This window comes from Nicotiana sylvestris, chromosome 7, assembly GCF_000393655.2.
Source record: "Nicotiana sylvestris chromosome 7, ASM39365v2, whole genome shotgun sequence".
Taxonomy (NCBI): domain Eukaryota; kingdom Viridiplantae; phylum Streptophyta; class Magnoliopsida; order Solanales; family Solanaceae; genus Nicotiana; species Nicotiana sylvestris.
Genome location: NC_091063.1, coordinates 125250831 through 125268186, shown reverse-complemented (window position 1 = coordinate 125268186; position 17356 = coordinate 125250831). Strand labels below are relative to the sequence as shown.

Here is a 17356-nt window from a genome sequence, read left to right as displayed (position 1 = left end):
TAATATATTTTAATGTATTTAAATTATCATACAATAAATAGTTATACCTGATACTCATATTATTAATTATTATAACTATATTTTACTTTACTTAAAATATTTAATATGCATACTCTACTTTAAGTTTTATATTTTACTTAAATAAATTAAAATATAATTAAATTCTTTATATAAATAATAATAATCATAAGTTGAACCTCGACACTGTTCTTTTTCGTAATTTTACACTCAAAAATACTTTTCTGAAAAGATTAGTCAGATTAAATTTGATAATTAAATATTACAAAAACTACTTCTCAGATAAGCAAGTTTTAACAACTTCACCAAACGGGCTCAAAGAATTCTTCTTGATAATTCCTATGTGAATAAATCTTCAGGAAACAAGACGTTCTAAGGCACCAAAGGGACGATGCCAGCCCAAAAGATACCAACGGCAACAAGAAAAGAACCGTAGAAATTAAAATTAAAATTAACGTTCGTGAAATATGATAAGTCGCACGGAGTTATCTTTGATAAGTCGCACTTAATCCTTCCGCTTTTCTCCCAAACAGGGTGAATCAGAGGCAGAGCCAAAGTGTCGATTACGGGTTCGGTCTAATCCAATAATCCTAATTTAAATTATGTATTTATCTTAAAAGGTTTTTTATATGTACAAATTATTAATTTGGAATTCAATAACTTAAAAATTTTAGACTCTTGAAATGAAATCCTGGCTCCGCCTCTGGGACCGATACAACAAATAGTACCAATTTCATATGAACTTAGTATATTTAGTGTAGAACATAAATTTATATGTAAAAATTTACTAAAATTATTCATAATTTAAAAGTATAATAATTTCAATACTAAAATATTAAAAGTTGAAATTGTGCAGTTTAAATTCTAGATATGTCACTATCATCGATATGGAACGTCTCGGCATAAATTCGGATCCAGTCAAGCCCAAACACTATAAATGAAAACGAAAGAAGATCATTTTGACCTAATTATTTGTATAGGTATTATCAATTTTAATACGTGCTAGAAACTATTTATTTGTGATTGATGCTGAAAAAGTGTATAAGTCCATTAAATTGTCGTTTTGTTTTGACATAATAAATGATTCAAATAAATTTTCATCGAACTTATCAACCCAAAGTATTGCTATATCATGACTTATAAACCTACGTATTTACAAGGTATATTCCTAAATGAAGTCTGAAATATATTTTGACATATGAGAATTCGGTTTTTCAAATTCTTTCTTTTTTGAAGTAGTACCATCAAATGTATTTCCTTTTTTCTATCATTAGTATTTGCAGAATTAACACACACTTCTTGAATCATCAAACAAATTGAGTAATTGATATATACATTATCTTCAATAATAAAATAAATCAACGAAAGTTCAACAAAATATTTAAAATTTCTGATTAATTTTTACTCTATAACAAATGTCACTTTAAAGTTTAACTTGTTCAATGTGAATATCCAACTGCAAGATTGGATAAACCATTTTCTTTCCAAGTGTTAGGAGAATCCATTCATGTTATCTTCTATATACCAAACTTGGTATTAATTCATTGTTTTATTTTCCACTGGTTTTTCTTTGTTGAAATTAACATAATATAGTCATTCATTCTCTTAAAACCTACAAATAATACACATTATTTAAGCCATAACTTGATTGATTTTCAGCAGAGGACAATAACTTTTTAATCTATAGGTCTGCATAATTCTTTTGTCAACGTCAACCTATGCATGCTTTGTCCCCCCAATAATTTTATTTGCTCAAACCTCCCTCCCCAAAAATATAAAAATAGAATACAACGTAATCATGACACAAGCATTCCAAAAAATCGAAATAAATCATACACAAAATGAAAATTGCGTAATATAAATAGAGGTTATGGGTTTGTTACAACCACTTCAATGATTGAAAGAGAGACATGCCAGCCCGTATTGTTCCTCCTACGTACCCTAGCTCTTTATTCTCCATCCTAATCCACCAACCAACCCACACGCACCAAATTTTGGCTTAATATTGAAGTTTTACCATCTAGTGTCTTTTTGGATAAAATTCACAAAAGCAATTTTCAGCTTATGTAATTAAAATAGCCAACATCATAAATTTTTAAATTTCAGGTAAAACTTCATCATAAAATTCTAGAGTTGAATATGTGGAACTTGAAACTCCGTGATAGTAGCTATTTTTCAATTACAATGCTGAAAAATGACTAGCCCACACTATTATTATGTGCATTTTTGTGTAAATTCATGAAGTAAAGAAAATTTAACTTCCTTCTAGCAAGCTGAAAATATAACTGTGACAATATTAATTCTTTATTAACACCCCTTAAACAAAGGTGGTTCCACCACCGTACACGCCTTTTGAACAAATAGAAGAAAATGAAAAAAAAAACATTCATGTGATTGCAAGAAAGATTCACTTAATTATACACTATGTAACTTTTTATTCCTACACAATATATTAGGTGTCTTTTTTTTGTTTGGGGGGGGGGGGGGGAGGCAAAGAGGATGGTTCAAAGAGGAGAGTTAGGTAATAATTGAATTCTTCATCTTTGAGATGAAATTTAGAAGCTCTGGCTCAATCTTATATTAATCATTTATTATATGCCATGTTTAAACTTCAAAAGAAATGGAAGGTGCGAGAAAGTTAAATCACCTCTTTTGCAAGATTAAAAATGCATATAGAAAACTATAGGTTTCAGATAGTTGTGTCATGAATAAGACAACATTAGACATTGTAAATTTCATTAAGTTTGATTAAGCTTTTAAAATATTATATAATGGTGGATATTACGAAATTAAGCTCAAAGTAATAATATAAAACAAGAAAATAGATAAGAGAAGTAGAGAGGAAGAGAGAACTTTCTTAGTTTTTCTAAGTGTTTTTAAGCGTGTACAATGAGATGTCCAAACCCTTTATTTATCGGATGACAATAAGATAATATAAAGAAATGTCATGAACATGATATTTTAACTGTTGAGATCATGACAGAAGATCATGGATGAGGTTATAGAGGTGTGGGATCTACAACCATAATGGTGAAGAATTGTGGGGAGATAATTTATATAATAGAGAAGAGTAGTGAGAGTTATATTTATGGAGTGGACATTCATATAAATAATATATTTCATAACACTCCTCCTTGGATGTCCAAAGAAAATGTGCCTCGTTAAAACCTTACGAGGGTAATACCATGTGGGAAAAAAAATCATAGTGAAGGAATATCACACATATCATGTGATACGCATTACTTGCTACCTTATTAAAAATCTTGGCAGGAAGATCTAGTGGGATAAAATCTTAGCTAAGAAAAAAAGAGTACACCGCGTATTTGCCTCCTCCTGATGAAAATATCACTTATTTCTCACAAAAGATGCGTTCCAATGTTGTATCTCTACTTCTCAAATATTAAGGTTGGCGATACTTCTCATGACCCAAAATCACAACCACGAGGCCGTGATATCGCCTAACATCCGCTTGGTAGGCAAGTCAATATTAGCTACACAGATATTTATTTTAACAGTTTTCAAAACAGATTAATAAAGGTAAGGCCGTAGAACTTCAGATTATATATAATTAACTCCATACACGCTGTCTAGTCTAATCCAGAACCTGGTGTCACAAGTATATGAGCTGCTAAAAGTACTACAAATAATGTCTAAAATGAAAATACAACTGCCCGAATGAAACAAATAGTATGGAAGATAAGAAGGGGACTTCACGGTCTGCGAACGTCCAGCAGCTCTACCTCAAGTCTCCGGATAATGATATTTCGAGAAAAACCTCCACTACGTACTGTTGGGACCAACACCAGTATCTACACAAGACGTGAAGAAGTTTAGTATGAGTACAACCGACCCCATGTACTCTGTAAGTATCGAGTCTAACCTCGATAATGTAGTGATGAGGCTATAACAAGGCACTCACTATAAACCTGTACGAGTATAAGTAAAACAATAACAGAATAGAGAAGCAATGACTAACATGAAAATCGAAAAAAAAAATTACATAACAGAGGGCCCCAAAACATCATATGCTCAAATTCACATCGCAAAACGGATACGGCACCAACAACCAAGAATAATCATAATATATATCTTCTTTGTTGTGGCACACAACCCGATTCAGATATTTACATATACCAATACCATTGTAGCGTGCAATCCAATTGCATATACAATATTAATATTCGTTGCGGCGTGCAACCCGATCCCAAATACAATATCAATATCCATTGCAGCGTGCAACCTAATCCCAAATACAATATTAATATTTATTGGCGTGCAAACCGATCCCGAATACAATATCAATATCTATTACAGCATGTAACCCGATCCCCTATATATAGTAATACTACAAAAAACTACGACATAGCTCACAATACATGCGAAAGGAACCCAAACAAGTAAATACTTTAAGGGAAACCAATATAACAAAACAAAATGAACCAGAGGCAAGTGAATGCAATTGAGAATTAAAGGCATAAAACAAGTAAAAACGGACAACAACAACAACAACAACAACAACAACAACAACAACAACCTTACCCCTACCCTGAGGTAGAGAGGCTGTTTCCAAATAGACCCCCGACATCCTTCCCTCCAAGAACTTCCCACCTTTGCTCTTGGGGAGACTCGAACTCACAACCTCTTGGTTGGAAGTGGAAGTTGCTTACCATCAGAACTAGATAAGAACTTCTAATATTTAGACCTTTAAAATTATTAAGATTTTGCCTGTAATAAATTATCATCATCTTGAATTTACTTCTACTAAAATATAGGATGCATGATACGAACAATTCCATAAAGAAGAAAAAAATGGAAAATAGTTATATTAATCTTATAAGAACAATGTACTATAGATTTTATTCTACTCGAAGTCAAAAGCTACTTGGGCCAATTATTAACAACAAAATAATTAATAATCATTTACAAAACTATTTTTCATGTTTTTTTCCTTGTGTATAAGTATTAATAACATAAAATTATAATTATATATTTAAAAATTACACTCAACAAAAACAACTAAGAAACATTTATAATATAAAAGAGAAATAAAGAGAAAGAAAATGATTGCAAAAGTTAATAGCGCTAATGCTTCAACAAACACAAAGTGCAAAACACGATTTTTTTAATCATTTGAGAAAAGAATTCTTTATTAAATATATATAAGTTAAAATTGAATATTTAAAATTTGATTTGAGCTAATATTAAGAATTTGAATCAATAAAAAATAAATTTTTTTAACATTGAAAAAAATAATTAAGTATTTGAATTAACTAATTAGCAAAAGAATCCAATACTATTCTTTCCTAAATTCATAAAAGTAAATTCATTTTTCAAGTTTGACCCAAATCTTAGAGACCATAAATTTGTTTCAATATGAACAAATCGGTTATATATAATAAAGCATTAAGAGTTATCTTGGTTAAAATTTGCAAACTTGAAGAAATGAGGATGAAATAGTGAAAGATAAAATGTATAAAACTAAAAGCTTACTACAGAGATAATATTGAAACCTTTGAGGGAAAATAAATTGAGAAGGCATAAAATTCAATTTTTCAATTTATGTTACTTGACAATTTTTTTAAGAATCGTAATAACAGTATAGCAACCCTATTTTTATCTTCTCGAATAAATTTTAAAATAGCCTTTTAAGAAAAATTTCATCACAACTCTTAAATGTTCAAGGATTATGTCTTGCTAAAACTAAAAAGGAAGTATGATAAACAGTAAAATTAAGCTAATAAAATTGTAAAACTAGAACAAAATTTCAGATAAATATATTAAATGATGATGGAGAACTTCTATGAGACATGATTTTTTCTTTTATTACAACAACAACCACCCCAGTGTAATCCCACTAGTGGGGTCTGGGAGGGTAGAGCGTACGCAGACCTTACCCCTATCTTAAGAAGGTAGAGAGGCTACATAGGATTAGCATTCATCAATTTCAGAAGCTTATGCTTTTATTTTATAAAATAATACTTATGTGATTTTTTAAGAAAATTAATCATTGCGGAGGAGTACATGCACAATGCACGTACACTAACTAGTTCACTCAAAATCAGAACCACATAGAATAGATAATAAGATGAACTAGATTAGTCCACTCCCCTAATCCCAGTGGAGGCAAAATACTAGGTGATTTCTCACCATCTATCCAAGCTTTGGTGAACAATGTTACCTAATGCCTGTGCGGGTGAAAGGTAACACAGATTATCTAGTAAAGCTTTTTTTTTCTCGGAACATTGGCTGCTTTGCTTCTAATAACTCGTCAATGGCTCTTTGAAGCATTGGTCCCCTATCTGGACCATTCTATCAATGATAACAAAAATAATTTCAAACAATGATGAGCTAGTCCATTGACGACTTCAAACCAATTGGAAGTTTGTGCACTTCCAAACATGTGAGAGTATAATCACAAAATGGAAATCTTTCTTTTTCATCTGCTAAGTATGTAATCACGATAATAATAAAAATATGAAAGTCCGCGCAGAGAACGATTTAAAAAATTATCTCCTCTGTCCCATATTATGTTTGAACCTTAAATGAGCAGAACAATAAAGAATTGGAAAATAGCACCTTTGGTCCTTATGTTATCACTTAATTCCAATTTTAGTCCTTGTGATATTAGATGAAACACATTTAACCTTTAATTAAACAATATGAGTGGTTTTGTTCCCTTCACCAAAGGAACTTAAAAAAAACAACTAATAGTAGCTACTAAGAGGCGCAATTTGGATATTATAGGTACAATTTTCAGCAACAAAACCTCACAAAAGAATAACCTAATTTTAACATTTTAATTTGCATTGTCTCCCAGCAAAGAAACCCTTTTCTTCCCATCTTCCGTTTGGATTCAACGAAAGATTAGTTTCTTTATTTGGTTAATGGCAGTGCCTTTTTTCCTGACTCCTCTTGTATAAGAAGATCCGAGAAAAGCTCTACCAAGAACACATAGAACCACCCAAACATAAGAGCCGATAATATTAATTCTACTTAGTCGTGCATCTTCTTTCGGTCTTTATAATTTGTTTCTCTTCTTGCATTGAAACTTAACCACTCCTCTTCTGGAGCCTTTAGCAACATGCACTTGATAAAGAATCAAACCAATATACAGTCAAATAGGCTCCACCATGAATTTAGCTCAGATGAGCTTTGCATCCGTTTAAGCAAAAGAACACTTTGGGAGAAGAAGTACCTGTACTGCAATACCTATTCAATTTACTGCCACTTAATATCAATATGACTAACCCACTACTAACCTAAATGGAGGCATGGATTAAAAACTTAAATAAATAAAAAAATTAAATGTCTGAATGCCCCTTCTTAATATTTAGCTGTCAGTTTGTTTTTAAATTCCATTAGTGAAGGGACCAAAAAACCTCACATTATTTAATTAAAGGTTAAATGTGCTTTGTTTAATATTACAAGGACTAAAACTGAAATTAAGCAATAACACAAGGACCATAAGTGCTGTTTTCCATAAAGAATTAACACTCAACATTCAAAATCATCCACCAAGAGAAAAAACAATAAACAAAAGAAAAAAGTTTAAGAAACCAGTCATGGAATAAAGCTGGAAAAAGAAAAATAGAAAGACAAAAAAAATGCAAAAGAATCTATATTCCCTATCTCGTATTCTCTATCCTTAAATTTGCCTAATTAGATTCAATTTACTTTTTGTGGATTTCTTGACTTTTCGCCAAGAGGGGCTTTTGGTACTAACTAAATTCACTAAGTACCTAAATTCTTAATCAATGAGTTAGGCTAAAATATCAACAACAAAAAAAACTTGTGCTGAGGTGCTGTATTGAGACACAATCTTTCAAACAATAAAATGAACATTATAGAACTAAGGCCAGAAATGAGAAAACTTACTGGGTTATTAGAAGAACATCAATAGTTGAAGGATCAATTTCATCAAAATTCGGCAAAGCAGCCATGCCTGAGTAAGCTGGATGAATGCCACAGTCAAACAAGACTGTTTTTCCTTTAATAAGCAAAAGAAGACATGTAGCAAGGAAGACATGTATTTAATAAGCAAAAACAAGTGGCAATGAAGACATGACATGAATAGTAACACGGAGTAAAAGAAGGCTTGATATATTTAAAATAAACAGTTAATAGCCCACCCGTATGCTTAACCTGTGACAGCGCATATACACTCTTTATCTTGCATATATGTTGTTCTCACACATGAATTCACGTATCAAATAAAAATATAAAGTACTAATTTCCTCGAGTCAAGGTTAACCACGACACTTATCTATTTCCAGAATCAAATCAACAATCAACCACGATTTTCCCTTAGAACAAGCCTCCAAACCAACCGAATCTAGCCAATTATCAACCAATCAATCCAAAATAAGCTTTAGAAACTACCCACTAATAAAAAAGGTTCAATCTTTAATGAAATAAAAAAAGTCAACAAAATTTAATCCTGGGCCCACTTGGTCAAAATCTTAGATTTGGACCAAATCCCAATGAACCATTCACCCCCGAGCCCGGATGCGTGATTTATTTAGAAATCTGACCTCAATTCAAGGTCTAAATCTCAATTTTATATAATTCCTAAATTCTACCAAAACCCCCCATTTCTACTTGAGACTTCTAAATTTAAGGTTAAAAATCAATGGGTGTTTATAGAAATACATTAAAACTAGTTGAAAATCACTAACCAATGAAGTTGGGATGAAAATCTCTTCAATACTCTCTCCAATACGAGATCTAGGTCTCAAAAATGGTGAAAGATAATGAAATTATGATTTCAGTTTTTTATTTAACTAGGCATTAGGTGCTCTTCGCATTTGCGAAGCACTTGTCGCGTTCACGATGTACCCCTGCTAGGCTAGGAGGCAATGCAAGCCTATAAGCAACCTCCCCAACTCTCGGAGAGAGATCTCAAACGGTCCAATAAATCCCGGGCTCAACTTGCTCTTCTTCCCAAACCGCATCATGCCCTTCATAAATGACACTTAGAGAAGAACCTTCTCACCTGCCATGTAAGCCACATCTCGAACCTTCCGGTCCACATAACTCTTTCTTCTAGACTGAGCTATACGAAGTTGCTCCTGAATCACCATAAAATTTTCCAAAGAATCACGAACCAAATCAATACTCAATAATCTAGCTTCGCCAAGCTCAAATCAACCAACAGACGAATGACATTGCCTCCCATATAAGACCTTGTACGAAGCCATCTGGATGCTCGACTGATAGCTGTTGTTGTAGGCAAACTCCACTAGAGGTAAGAACTGGTCCCACTAACCTCCGAAATCCATAGAGCATTCCTCCAATATTTTCTTGAATATTTAAATAGTGCGCTCGAACTGTCTGTCCGTCTAAGGATGAAACATGATACTCAGCTCAACTCGCGTGCCCAACTCAAACTGTACAACACTTCAAAAATTTGATGTAAACCACGTGCCCCGATCAGAAATGATTGAAATATGCACACCGTGCAGGCGGATAATCTCCCAGATGTAAATCTGAGCCAACTGCTTTAAAGAACAGGATGTCATCACCGGAATGAAGTGTGAGGACTTAGTCAACCGGTCAACAATAACCCAAACTACATCATATTTCCTCAAGTCTGTGGTAAACCTACCACAAAATCTATAGTGATATGCTCTCACTTCCACTCCGGTATCGCCAATCTCTGATTCAACCCACTCGATTTTTGATGTTCGTACTTCACCCATTGACAGCTTAGACATCGAGAGACATGACTGGCTATATCTTCTTTATCCTCCGCCACAAATAATGTTATTTCAAGTCACGGTACATCTTTGTGACAACTAGGTGAATGGAATAACACAAACTATGAGCCTCTTCAAGAATCAACTCTCTCAACCCATCAATATTTGGAACACAAATTTGGCCTTGAAGTTGTGTAACACCATCATCTCAAATCACAACCTATTTGGAACCACCCCGTTGCACTGTCTCCCTCAACACCAACAAGTGAAGATACGCTTCAATAATGATGAGTGTTTCACAACACAAGCAAGTACCTGTCTAAACTCCGAAACATCCAACCTCACAAACCGATTTGCCAAAGCCTAAACATCCATGGCTAGTGGCCTCTCTACTGCCGGTATATATGCCAAACTGCCCATGCTCTCAGCCTTCCTACTAAATGTATCGACCACTATATTGGCCTTCCCCGGATGATATAATATGGTGGTATCATAGTCTTTCAACAACTCTAACCATCTCCGCTGCCGGAAATTAAGGTCCTTATACTTGAAAAGGTGCTGGAGACTCTGATGGCCGGTATAGACCTCACATGGGATGCTATATAGATTGTGCCTCCAAATTTTCAGTGCATGAACAATGGGTACCAAATCTAAATCATGCACAGGGTAATTCTTCTCATGAATATCCAACTGTTGAGACGCGTAGGCAATCACCCTACAATCCTGCATCGATATGTGCCAAGCCCAATACACGATGCATCATAATATATAGTGTAAGATCCTGAACCTATAGGCAACGACAACACTGGGCTGCTTTCAATGCAGTCCTAAGCTTCTGAAAGCTCACCTCACACATGTCAGACCATCTGAAAATAGCACCTTTCTGGGTCAACTTGGTCAATGGGGCTGAGATAGAAGAAAACCCTTCCATGAACCGGCGATAATAACCTGCCAAACCAAGAAGCTCCAAATATCTGTAGCTGAAGTAGGTCTAGGCCAGTTCTGAACTACCTCAATCTTCTTAGGATCTACCTTGATACCCTTGGAAGATACAACATGCCTCTTAAAGGCAACTAAGTCTAACTAGAACTCACATTTTGAAAACTTGGCATATTACTGACGATCCCTCAAAGTTTGAAGTACGCTTTGTAGATGTTGATCATGCTCCTATCTACTGCGAGATTATCAAAAATATCATCAATGAATATGATCACAAAGGAATCCAGATAAGGCTTGAACACCCGGTTCATCAGATCCATAAAGGCTGCTGGGGTATTAGTCAAGCCAAATGATATCACCAAGAACTTGTAGTGACCATGCCAAGTCTAAAAAGTTGTCTTAGGGACATATGATGCCATAATCTTCACATGATGGTAGCCAGAAGTCAAATCAATCTTGGAAAATATCTTGCACCCTGAAGCTAGTCAGATGTAACGACCCGACCGGTTGTTTTGAGCTTTTGCACTTCGCTCACCAGTTCTCGGGAATGACAAGCCCCGTGTGATGTATTATGAATTATGTAAATTGTTGGTTTTGGTTTTCAGGGTAATCGGAATGAATTTGAAAGAACAGTTCTCAGTTTGAAGCTTAAAATTTGAAAGGTTTGACCAAGTTTTGACTTGTTAGTATATGATCTCAGATTAGAATTTTTATGATTTGGTTAGCTCCATTAGGTGATTTGGGACTTAGGAGCGTGATCGAAATGTATTTTGGAGGTTCGTGGAAGGTTTAGCCTTGAATTGGCGAAATTGGAATTTTGGCATTTTTCGGTTGATATGTGAGATTTTGATATACGGGTCGGAATGAAATTCTGGAAGTTGGAGCAGGCCCGTTCTGTCATTTGTGTCATGTGTAAAAAATTTCAGGTCATTCGGACGAGGTTTGGTAGACTTTTTGATCGAAAGCGGAATTTGGAAGTTTTTGGAATTCTTAGGCTTGAATCCGATGTAAATTTGGTGTTTTGATGTTGTTTTGGGTGTTTTGAAGGTTGGGACAAGTTTGAATGATGTTATGGATTATGTTGGCATGTTTGGTTGAGGTTCTGAGGGCCTCAGGTGAGTTTTGAGTGGTTAAACAGACCAATTGCATGTTTGAGAAGTTACAGATTTGGCTTCAGTTCTGTTGCAGACTTTTGTTCTCTGCCATTGCGTAGAAGGGTCCATGATCGCGTAGGTTTGTTAAGGGCAGCTGGGAAATTTGTCTTATACGATCGCCAACTAGGGTCTGCGATCGCGAGGGTCTGTCGAGTTGGCTATTGCGAACGTGTGACTAAGGCCGCATTCGCGAAGAAGGATTTAGGGCAGTCGTGAGGTGAAGGAAATTTCTCTACACGATCGCGTAGTGTGTGTCGCGTTCGCATTGTTTAGTGAGCTTGTTATCCGTAATCGCGAGTGTGTTTTTGCGATCGCGTAAGTTTTATTGGGAGAAGGTGAACTTTGAGGAGATTTTTAGTGAAGCAAATGGGGTAAGTATTTTTCACTCATATTTGGTTTAATTCCATGATTTAGTCTTGAATTTCATCATTTAATTCGAGAAATTAGAGTGAAAATTGGGGGAAAATAGAGGAAAAGTTTGAGAATTTCTTTTGGGGGTTTGAGGGGTCATTTGAGGTCCGATTTTGATGTTCTTGGTATGTACGAACTTGTGAGAGTGTAAGGATTCTATTGATGTAATTTTTATCGGATTCTAAAATGTGGGCACAGGGGCCAGGTTTGGCCAATTTTTTATTTTTTGTATGAATTGGATATTTTCGAGTGGCTTTGTTCTCTTAGCATATTTTGATGGTATGAATCTGCTTTTGCTATATTTGGAGCATTCGGAGGCTGAGTCGAGAGGCAAAGGCATCGCGGGCTAGAGTTTGGACCGGATTGAGGTAAGTAATGATTGTAAATATTTGTCCTGAGGGTATAAAACCCCGGATTTCACATCGTTATGCTACTTTGAGGTGACACACATGCTAGATGACGAGCGTGGGATCGTGCACCATTGAGGATTGTGACTTAGTTCGTCCCGTATGACTGTTAAACCACGTATTTGATTGAAAACTGTTTGATATCATTGTGTTTTGGAAAGTATTATCATGTTTTGGGCTGAATGTCATATTTGGGCCTCGTGACAACTATTTTGGACCCTTAGGGGATTTGTTACTACTATTCCTCACTGTTTTGACTTCATATTTGTACTCAGTCATGCTGTATTCTACTATTTTCATAACTCAACGATATTTACTCCGTTTTGATATTTTAAATGATATTTTGGGCTGAGCATCATGTTTTACTGTTGCCCGAGTGGCATGAGAGATTTCTGACTGAGTGAGGCCGAGGGCCTGTGTTGTGAGGATATTATGGGATCGGGCTACGTGCCGCAGTAGTGTGGTACTGATTTATGATTATGAGGTTGAGGACCTGATTTGTTACGCCACGAGGTGGCTTGATATGAGGCCGAGAGCCTATTTGATTATGCCACGAGATGGCTTGTTATTGTGCTTGGGCCGTAAGAGGCCCCTCCCGGAGTCTGTATACCCCCAGTGAGCACGGGTACCCAGTGTGAGTGATGTGATGTATCCCGAGGGGCTGTTGTTGATTCATAATATTGATCGAGTGGGCTATTGTTGATTTATATTATTGCTCGAGGGGCGGTTCTTGTTTCATGTTATGCCCGAGGGGATGATTACGAGTGACTGTAAGGTAGCACGAGGGGCTAGTTTTGTTCATATTATGCCCAAGGGGCAGTTTATGATACATGTTTTGCCCAAGGGACTGTTTTTGCTATCATTTGTACTCACTGTTTTATCATTCGTTTGAAACTATTGAAAGTTGTTTTAAAAGGTTTTACCGAAACTGAGCATAATTTTTGAAGTAAACGATTTCTGTACTGTTTTGGAAATGTCCTGCATTTGTTATAGCGATTTGACATGGTTTACGTGTTTTCTTACTGCTCATCTTTCATTTACTTTTGTTACTTACTGAGTTGGCGTACTCACATTACTCCATGCACCTTGTGTATAGATTTAGGTGTTTCTGAACTCGGTAGCGGGTTTTGATTGCTTAGTGGCAGAGTTATTGGAATTGGCAAGGTAGCTGTCCGACGTTTGCAACATTGCTTTTCTCCCTCTTGTCTTCCTTAGACTGTATTTAGTACATTTTTAGACTCTTTGCTTTATTCAGACCTTAGTAAATGCTCGTGACTTGTGACACCTCGATGTCGGGCTTGTGTATTTATTCTACACTATTCATTTAGACTTACATTATGAGATATCTGATCAATTAAAGGCTTAAAAATGATTGTTATTGATTAAATGGCTAATTCGGGAGTTGTGTCGGCTGGCCTAGTTTCACGACAGATGCTATCACGACCGAGTCGGTTTTAGGGTCGTGACAAGTTGGTATCAGAGCCTAGGTTACATAGGTCTCACAAGTCATGAGCAAGTTTAGTAGAGTCTCGCGAATCGGTACGGAGACGTCTGTACTTATCCTTGGGAGGCTGCAGAACCTTTAGGAAAAACTTCACATTCTTGAATTCTTATTGTGCGTCCTTGATTCAGCTTGAAATGTAACTCCTTGAATTCCTTCCACGCATTTGTATGCACGCATGAGCGCTCCGTATCAGATATGCATTGATGACTTGTGATTACCTGATCGAGGGGCGAGATGTGATCTCTGTGTGTTGATGTTGGGCCAGTCTAGAGGACTTGAGGTCGAATTTTGCCTATAGCTTGAGCACTGAGGCGTTGATTATGTGAGCACGTGCTTTTTGATTTGTATGTCTGATAGTGTCCCTATTAGTGGGACTGATGACTGGGTATCTATGTGATGAGTATGATGTGACTGCGAGGTGTGTACACATGATTTGAACGACACAAGAAGGGTCTTCTTGGGGGTAGTAAGAACTATCCGATGCTTGATTTCAATCGTGATTTGATGTTTAGCCCGAGTTGTGGGCATGTTGAAGGACCTTTTTATGTTACCTAGTTGGGAAGTGAAGTAGATTTCATGTTGTGATATCAGTTTAGACTCAGGAAGATTAAGTGACTGTGTAATGTTTATGACAACGGAAGGGTATAAGGAGATGTTAGTTTGATGCGAAACAGGTGGGTTATATCCTGCGGAGTGTTCTGAAGTTTGTGTGATCCTTATTCTGTTTATTGGAAGATCTTTGTTAACCAGTGAAAAATATGTGTTGCAATTTGAATTTGGTCACTTAAGAGAGTGGGCTTGACTATTATGAGGGTGAATGTGAGATTTGCAAAAGATTTGAAGTACTAGATGGTGTGTGTTGCACGAGCTTATGAAGGATTGAGTTTAATCTCACTATGGTATTATGGCAGTAATAGAGCATATGCATTGTGAGTTATTGTGTGTTTTGATCTATGGCATTGAACCAAGTGGGGGAGTATGCTATTGATTAGTTGATTGCACAGTTATATGCTATGTTGGTTCCAGTTTGAGGCGTACTGGTGAATCGGTTATGGCTTATGGAGGTTGAGACCGAGATGGCTCGAGTAAAGGAAATTTCAATAAAGGTATGCTATGCTTTATGAGTGTATGAGAATCACGGAATGACTTGAGTTGTTATTGGTAAAGGATGTACGGTACATAGAACAGGAAGTTGCTTGGATGCATTAAGGTGAGGTTACACTCCGCGGTGTTGTAGTGCTATTGGAGCATAGGTCATCCGATCCGTTTGATCGATCTAATTCCGGTTTGAGTAGAGTGAATGACTCTCAAGAATGGTTCTAATGGGTTCAAGATTTTACATGTAATAATTGGAGATTTTCATGTTGTATATTTGGCTAAAAACTAAGGTTTGCATTGGAAGGTGTCAAGACTCGTGGTATTTCTATATCATTATGGGATTCTATATATCAACATTATGAAGGTAAAGGTAATGACTTTGGGGTTTGCAGGGAGTTACTTCAGGGTAGGTATTTTGAATGTGGTGCGTTTGGGAATATTTAAGAGAGTATCCGACAGCTTATGAGCCTTATACGATGTGGTTTTATGCTTGGCTCTCGTATGGTGAGTCTGGATTGAGGAATTGTGGTGTTATAGAAAGAAGAAGTACAAAGTTGAAGTTAAATCAGAAGGAACTTGGATAGATGGGATAGCTTGGTAGTATCCCGGATCGACATGGTAAGGATATGACTAGTTCTTTGGGTGCTTACGAGGTAATGAGTTTCTATAGGTGTTTCGCGGCAATTTTTCTTGATAGTTTCTACCACGGTTAGAGATGTACATTTTATACGAGCGTGAGGAGTGTGAGATGTGTAGTGATTTTCTTCTAGATAGGATCAATGGAAAGTTCTTGGCTAGTGAGGATGTAGTTTCCTGTGGCTCGGAAGGGACATGAAGTTCTCATGTTTATCCTAGGATGGTATGGTACATGCAGTGTGTTGTGTAGGATTGAGATTTCCATGTGTAAGGTCACGATTCAGTTTTGAAAGGAAGGTCACAAATTATTAGGTAGCATGGACAGTTCAGATGAATAGATAAATGAGATCACTGATTGGTGTGGCTTGATGAGGGTATACATTTTAGCACGGGCAATGTGATTGAGTTGATGATACTTCATTAGTATTTCAGCACTCTCTTGTTAGATCGACTGCTGATATTCAAGTTTGTTTGGTGGCACAGAAGAATTTTAGGAGTACCTCTCGTGGGATGATTGGGTATTAGAGGTGTATTGTATATTCGGATGGTGGAATTATGATCGAATATGGTGATTCGTGTGCTTTATGGATTTTGTTACGCCCCGCAATATTACATCAATATTATGTCCTGCGGTATTTCATTACGACGACGTTGCACCCTGAAATATTGTACATTAAAATTTCGTTTTTAGTTAACCGTCGTAGGGGATGAGATCATCTTGACGTTAACGTACTTACGCTATTTATAACAAGCGATAAATAAGTGTTATGAAGGATAAAGGGGTACACAGATTAAAGAAAATGAGTTTCGTTGAAAGTGGCCAATTTGGAATAAAATACGGGGTCGAGCGATAATATCCGATAATTATGAACTAGTACCATGCAAGGTACCATATGACCACGGTAGTATAATATATAAAGTATATATGAAGTATTTTAAAAATAAATAGAATATTAAGTAATTTGTGATAATTTTTAAATTATGCGGGTAATTGATTAATTACCCGGTAACGAGATATTACCCGATTAAATAATAAATGGATAAAAATTAACAAAAACTTACTCAAAAAAATGTAGCCCAAATGCCACAAGGCTAGGATGACTCATGATCCAACTATGCCATGTGGCTATTTATGGCCAAATCACAAATTTGACTAACCTAAAAGATTTAAAATCTTTATCTTCAAAAGATATCAGAAACATTTTCCCATTATGGAAAATCAAACAAAACACTTTTATTTCTTGGTTTTAAAACCAAAACGTGAGAAACAGATTTCAAAACGTTTTAATAATTTCAACAATTCCTTGGTTTTCAGGATTTGAACAATTCGATCCTTAAAGCCAACATCTTGTTCAAAACGTAAAAGCAGAATCAATTCGTCCAACTTTATTAAATTTAAGCAAAGTTTCATCCAATTTCAGAAGCAGAAGCTTCACTTCGATCAAATAATTTAAGGAACAGGTATGTTAAGGCTATCCCTTCTTTCTTTTGGCA

General features: G+C 35.7%; 1 long non-coding RNA gene across 1 annotated transcript; it reads right to left on the bottom strand.

Moving 5' to 3' along the window:
- Positions 1 to 3550: 3550 nt before the first annotated feature.
- Positions 3551 to 8052, bottom strand: LOC104212334 (uncharacterized). The gene is made up of 2 exons (XR_707332.2): positions 7894 to 8052; positions 3551 to 3827 (listed from the first exon to the last, which is right to left on the bottom strand). It is a non-coding gene; the product is annotated as an uncharacterized lncRNA (long non-coding RNA).
- Positions 8053 to 17356: the final 9304 nt, after the last annotated feature.